This window comes from Acanthisitta chloris, unplaced genomic scaffold (genome assembly GCF_000695815.1).
Source record: "Acanthisitta chloris isolate BGI_N310 unplaced genomic scaffold, ASM69581v1 scaffold7770, whole genome shotgun sequence".
Taxonomy (NCBI): domain Eukaryota; kingdom Metazoa; phylum Chordata; class Aves; order Passeriformes; family Acanthisittidae; genus Acanthisitta; species Acanthisitta chloris.
Genome location: NW_008653431.1, coordinates 37,319 through 44,045, shown reverse-complemented (window position 1 = coordinate 44,045; position 6,727 = coordinate 37,319).

Below are 6,727 nucleotides of genomic sequence, written 5' to 3'. Positions count from 1 at the left end.
TAATGCCTCAGGTGGGGCCATGAATTCAAGGCAGCCAGTGATCCTGCTGGGCACTGTGCTGTGCCACACACCCTGTTCAGCTCCACAGACTTCTCCATAACTGAACGTTGAAGTGCCAAAGTTCAAGTGCGCAGAACAGACTGCCTAGACTAATGTTATCTTCATTCCTGTATTTAACAGTTATTGATTTATAACAGAAGGAAGTTATTCTCAAAACTTAATGTTGCACAACTTCATCACCTGTAACAATTAACAAACCTCTGAGCCCAGAAACATCTGTGTTTTCAGTCTGTGACAAAGAAAAAGTCATGCTTGCTCATGCACACAGATGCCCTATAGGTCAAGACAAATTTTATCATTAAAGAGTCTTAAAAATAAGACTATTTTTAGTAATAAAAAACATACATGAAATACTGTAGAGCATCTAATGGAAAACATATCCATTCAAATTTATCTTTTGGTTTGTCATACCACCCAGTCCAATCTGAATGATGGCATGTGTGGATTAATCTTGCATAGATCTGTGCTACTGATAATTTCAGCTTCTGGCAGAGCCAGAAGGAGAGTTCTAGAAACGGAAAACTGCCACTAAGGACTTCCTGACTGTGCAGTCCTGAGTTCTAATGTAGGAACCATCAAAACCTATTATTTCAACTAATTGTAGCTGTTAAAGTAAAGGGTAAGGAGGACACACATGGCAAATTAAAAAGCAAAATCTTTAATTGCCCAAGCATCAGGAGATAGGAATCCCTCACAGAACACCTGGGAGAAGCAAACATGCAGAACTCCATGTTTTTAACTACTGTGAGCTTCTGAGTTGTGTAGGACTTCAAGGCAGTCCTAAGTCACTAATAGCCCAAGCATGTGTTTATAAGGAAACATCCCTGCTTTCATTATAAAATTGCTGATTGTTGAAAATTTACTCCATATGGTGACCATCATGATATTTTCACTCCAGTGGGCAAAGAGGAACAGATGATCACCTCCAGGACTCATATTAAATGTAGTGTTGCACCTACTAGCAAAGGGCTATTGGTGTCTTTATTAACCTTCCCCCAAGGCCAACTCTAATTTTTCACCAGTCTAATGCTGCAGTGATCAAAACTTACCAAATTTGTCAAAAAGTGAGAATGATCTATTTAGTATGGCAGTGAATTAATTCCCTAGTTTTTCATCCCCAAAGAACTGATCTCATATCTTAGGTGAAATAGTTTTGATGGATCTCATCTAGGACTCCATAAACTCAGCAATGTACTATGTGATGATGGAAAGTTGGATTGAGAAAGTCAGAATGGCAGGTGAAAAGAACCTCACATGAGGAGCTATCTGGAACTTTTCAACAAAATACATTTTCATTAGAATATATGATTTCACTGAAGCCAAAACTGTGCATGGAGTATTTGTCAGTTTTGATTATGTTTTCAATAGGAAATATGCCTGAGGTCCAATGCTTTCTGATCTTTTGTGACCAGACACAGACAGAGGAAAAAGGACAGAGAAAGAATAGAAATTTGACTGTTTTACCCAAAAGGTAAGTTTTGACAAAGTCCCATTTCATGAAAGCATTCATAAAATAGTGTTTACATTCCACATTTTAAAACTGTGAAAGTTGTTGTGGAATTATCTGCCTCTGGACAGCTGCACTTAACACAGCAGCAGAAGAAGAAAGATATTCTTTGTTTGCCTTCTTGACCCTTTTCCAGAGGGCTTACAGCTTTCCTTGATAAAACTGGACACGTCTGTTTGAGAAAAACTAATAATACTAAACTAATTTAAACTAATTCCCCTTTTGGAACACATATGTTCTGTACTGCATTTAGTATAATGCATTTTGTACTAAGAAAAACTCAAGGCAACCTGCTGTTTCTTTGCAAGCAAATCGGCCCCTACCTATAAATTATTCTACGCTGTGAAGGAAACAGTTTGCTTTTATCTAGAGATATGTGGGCAGCCTGGCAAAACGTCTGCAGAGAATTTGAGAAAGCTGCTTTTAGTGACCTAAGTGACTAAACATTGCTTCTGTGGAGACAACATCTTGACACATTTTAAATGTGTTGCATGGTGCTACATCATTGATGAGATTCTGCATGGTATCATATTACCTTATGGGGTATCATTCATTTAGGATCTTAGGCAAATGAGAGTGGGCTGCCATGTCCTTATCTTCCATATTTGTAGCATATGGCCCCGTGAGAAAATATGGTACGAGCTGCCCCTCAGCTTCTCCAGCACGTTGATAGAAATAAAGTTGAAAGTGTCATCATACGTTCATCTTTCCAACAAAGGCAGATGGAGATCTCTCCTTCCCCTTTTAATATTACTTAGCATGCTGCTCCTTCACAGCACTAAGAACTACTCCATAAACACTGCTAAGGAGCTATCAAGAAAGATTAATAAAGTTGTTTGCACTCTAACTGCTTCAGAGAACCTGTCATGCATAGTGCAGTCACTTATGGGGCCAGTGAACAAATGATCTTCCCCAGCTGTAGAACAAATCTTGCTTATATGACACAGCCCCTGTAACAGGCAAACAGAAGGTTATCAAACAAAATTTTTAAATCATTGCCATCAGATAGCCAGTTAACAGAAAAGGGTAAAGTTATTAAAATGATGGATAAAGAATGTACAGCTAAGTCTCTGAAATCCCTATTCAGCTAAGTAGCTGAATTATTTATCAACTGTACAATATCTCAGCATCAACAGTGCCTGACAAGAGTCTGGGGATCTGGATTTGTTATCTTTTCCCAGCGATCCAATTACACTTTTCTGTATGCACAGGTGGAGAAAGTGCAATAATCTCACTACTCCAGATATGACATAGAGCACTTCATGCAGGAAACAACTTGTGCTCCCACATATCATCAGAGTAAAAAAAGAATCAGCAAGATAAAACACTAACGATATAGGTGTAACTATTTCATAGCAATACAAAAACATCCATTGTGTGGTGGCATTCTGGATAAAATTCCAGTTTATCTGGACACCAGTAAAACCAGTGATTTCCACTGAGAGTACAGAGAGGAAAGAAATACCAGAGGCAGTACAAGAGAGAAGCTTACTGATGATATAGACCATTAACAGATTTATTTTTCCCTCATTTTTTCTGTTTGGTTCTGCAATTTATTTTATGCCAATTTTCATTCAGTATTCCAGTAACTCTGTAGGATAACAACTGTTTAAAATGAGAGGGTCATGCTGTCACCTTTTCAGTATTGAAGGTCAAGCACATATCCTAAGAATGTACACATCAGGATTAAAAGGACTGAAGAAAATATGATAGGTGGTGAGATTAAAGAATTTCTTTGCCACAATTTGGGATGTAAATACCCAAGTCCTGATTCTAACAGAGAACAAACTTTTTGGCAATTTGTTCTGGTACATTACTACCATTCCCCAACAGTCATTCAGATTTCTCATTTAACTTGAAAGTTCTCTGAGAGAAGAAGGCTGTATGGGACTGCACAGAATTTAACACAGGGCAGCTCCAGTTTTATGTATGAGTAGAAATAAGACCAAGCTAGAAATGGTAAATAGACATTTCTAACCCAATGATTCTCAGCTGTGGAATTAAAAGCACAAGAAGCTCATGAGAAGTCTTAAGGGATCACAAAGTAATAAATAAAGGCAGAGTTAGCCAGCAAGAGCACTTCTCCTGCAGGATAAAGGAGTGCCGATTACATGTTTAAACACTGGCTGCAGCAGTTTACATCAACCAAGAAACTACTAGCTCCCTTTAATTTCTGGCACCAGCTCAGCTCCCTGGGGAAGAAGAGACAGGGCAGAAGAAGAAATGGTGTTTACATCTGCAGCTATGATTAAAGTTACTTTTCAGTCTTCCTTCTGCTCTGCTCTTTCCTTGAACAAGTAGAGATGCTGCCAACACAGAGGGTGCTCAAAGACAAAGCAGAGCCAAATGGACATCGTGTTTCCAGAAGCTGGAAATGTGCTGCTCCAGCCAAGTTTTCTTCTGCACCATGCTGATGACTGCAGGACAGAATATTCAGTGTGAATAGTTTCACATGCTATACAGCATCACAAGGATACAGTAACGGCAACAGATCTAATTTTCTCCACAATGTACGGAGTGACAGGAAAGCGCCTGACATCTTTGTGTGTTTATGAAGAAGCAGCTGAGAGAAGAATAAACCCCACTTATTTTGACCTAAAGTTTCTGTCATATTTTCTCATTAACTGCTCTAAAACATTTTTTAAAGAGCTCTCCTAAGCATATTTCATTTAGGAAGTTCAAAGCCTTCATGTTGAATACATCCTGACAAAGAGGGAAGAGAGCACAGAAAGCAATTCTGCTTTGTTTTACCATTTCTCCCCTTTACCTTCGAGGTCTGTGTGTGGTTGCACCAGTGAGATCAAATTTGCCAGGAGACCCACAAATGACACCTAACAACAGTAGAGTAAAAAATAGTCCTCTACCATTAATGCTTCACAGTGGGTGATCCGTAGCCTTGTGCAGACAGCCAAGAAGAGACTCATGCACCACTTAAACTCTCTTAATAGCTTTTAAGTGGGTCCTAAGAGGTGCCGAGGCCTGGAGTTGGCCTTCAGCCCAAAAGCAAATTCCATCTGACATGTGCCAAATCATTTCAGGCAATGGAGTCCTTATCAATATGTGTCCTTGTGCTACTTTTCAGCACAGCTGTTATTGCAAAGAATCACAACAGTATTCTTATCAGCATTTTGTGCTTATACAAAACCAGACATCTCAAACGAGTTCAGCAAGGCAGAGGCAGTGCACAATAAACCCTGAGAGAGGGCCAGAGGGAGAAATATATTAAAAAAGAAGTGAGATTGAGTTTTAAGCTATTCTACAGGCAGCAAAATGTGCCTGCTAAAAAATGCAATTATTGTTTTCTTCTGTTTGCAGAGCATTCTATCTATTCAGGTCACTGCATGAATCAAATAAGGAGACACTCTTTTATGTTTTCAATGTAGACCTCTGGGTACGTTAAATGAACCTCACATGAACATCTGCTAAGGAATTTGGGAATTTCCTGATGGGTTTTTCTTTGGACTAAAAACTGAGGTAGGTCCCTAATACAAGTATGTTTGTAAGCATGGGAAATCTTGGATCTTGATCTATGTCTGCACCAAAATTTTAGATACAAAATGCACAAGGTCTTTACTTACATACTTTGGCTAATAAGGCATGTATTTGTTGTAAACCACTGATGTAGGGTATAAAGATAGAATTAGCTTTACATTCAATCCATGGTATTGTCATCAATTTTACCTCTGCTAGTCTGTTCTGAGCTCTACATAGTCCTTTTGTATAGGGGGGTATAAAATAAGGGAACTAAAAAGCAAATCAGCTTTGATGGCCAAGGAAATACTCCTATTGCACACATATGTAACAGCAGGCATAGGCCTGTGCCTTCCTGTTTCATTTCATACTGGATACATACATGCAGATCTGGAAGATACTGATGGAGCAGATGAGGAAAAATATCAAAGTCCTCTGTTTTAGGGACAGATGAATGGCAGAAGAATCTATAAGCAGCCTGGAAAAGGGATTCTGAGAACGTGACTAACTGCAGACGTTGCTTTGATTACACAAAGGAAATTTTCTTATAGTGCAAATCCCTCTTTACTCCATCTCTGTCTTTGGGCTACTGCATCTGTGTTGTGTTATGCAGAATACACAGCTTAGACAACAAAGTGGCACTGAAGATTAGAAGAAATATGAAGGGAGAAGTCGTCTGAGCCTTCACCCACCATCACCACCACCTCATTCCCATACCCCTTCTGTTTGGATTTGGCAAGAATTTATCAGACATTTCACTCCAGATCTATCTAGACATCTCTGACTCATTATAGTAAATAGTTCACCTTAATTCAAACAGTGGTATGAAGTAGTAAAGGACAAAAAATAAAACAGTTGCAGTTATTCCAATGGATAAGACTTCCTGACTGTTAAGAGCTCAAATGAGCTCAGCCCACAGCAGTCATTTGTTTACTGTAAAATATTATTTTAGAAATTCTTTCCTTGCTAGTTCAAACAAAATGAATTGCATTTCCTAACACCATACATCCTGAGAGATGCTGTCACATGCTCTATCCAAACACATGCTCAAACTAACCATCCTGGCAGCAACTATCTTCAAGGCTTTTGAGCCTCTTGGGAGATATTGCCCTCCTCTGTTCCAGTGAAGCAGAAAATCATCTTGTATTCAAGAGAAAAAAAACTCATCTGTTTCCATATTCACTAACAATATTTTAAGCATTAGCCCTCTTCATCATAAAAACATTTACTCAAAACTTCTGCACAGGGCTTATATGAAAGAGGAAGGCTTGCCAAAGCAATAGTGTTCATTATTACTACTAATAACCAACTACTTAAAAGCACAGATAAGGACTAAGCACTGAATATTTAAACACATTCGCTGTGACTGTTCTGTTCACTTTCTGAGTTCACTTCCCACAAATCACCTAACTACACTATAATGAAAGAAAATGTAAGGTGATTAGCAGAGGTACCTGTAGCAAATTAACTGTAAATACCAGTCTTCACTTGGGAAGTTCCTGACTTGCACTGCCCAATGGGAAGCACAAAATTAGGAAAATTCTTGCACAAAAATTGTATTTGTAATGCCAAGAGACACTGAGATTCATTAAAGCTATCTATTTAAAACAGTTAACAGAAAGTATTCCTTTACATAGCAGATGCTGAAGTGAAAATTTCTGTGGAAAGGCTTCCACAATTTATTGGTCT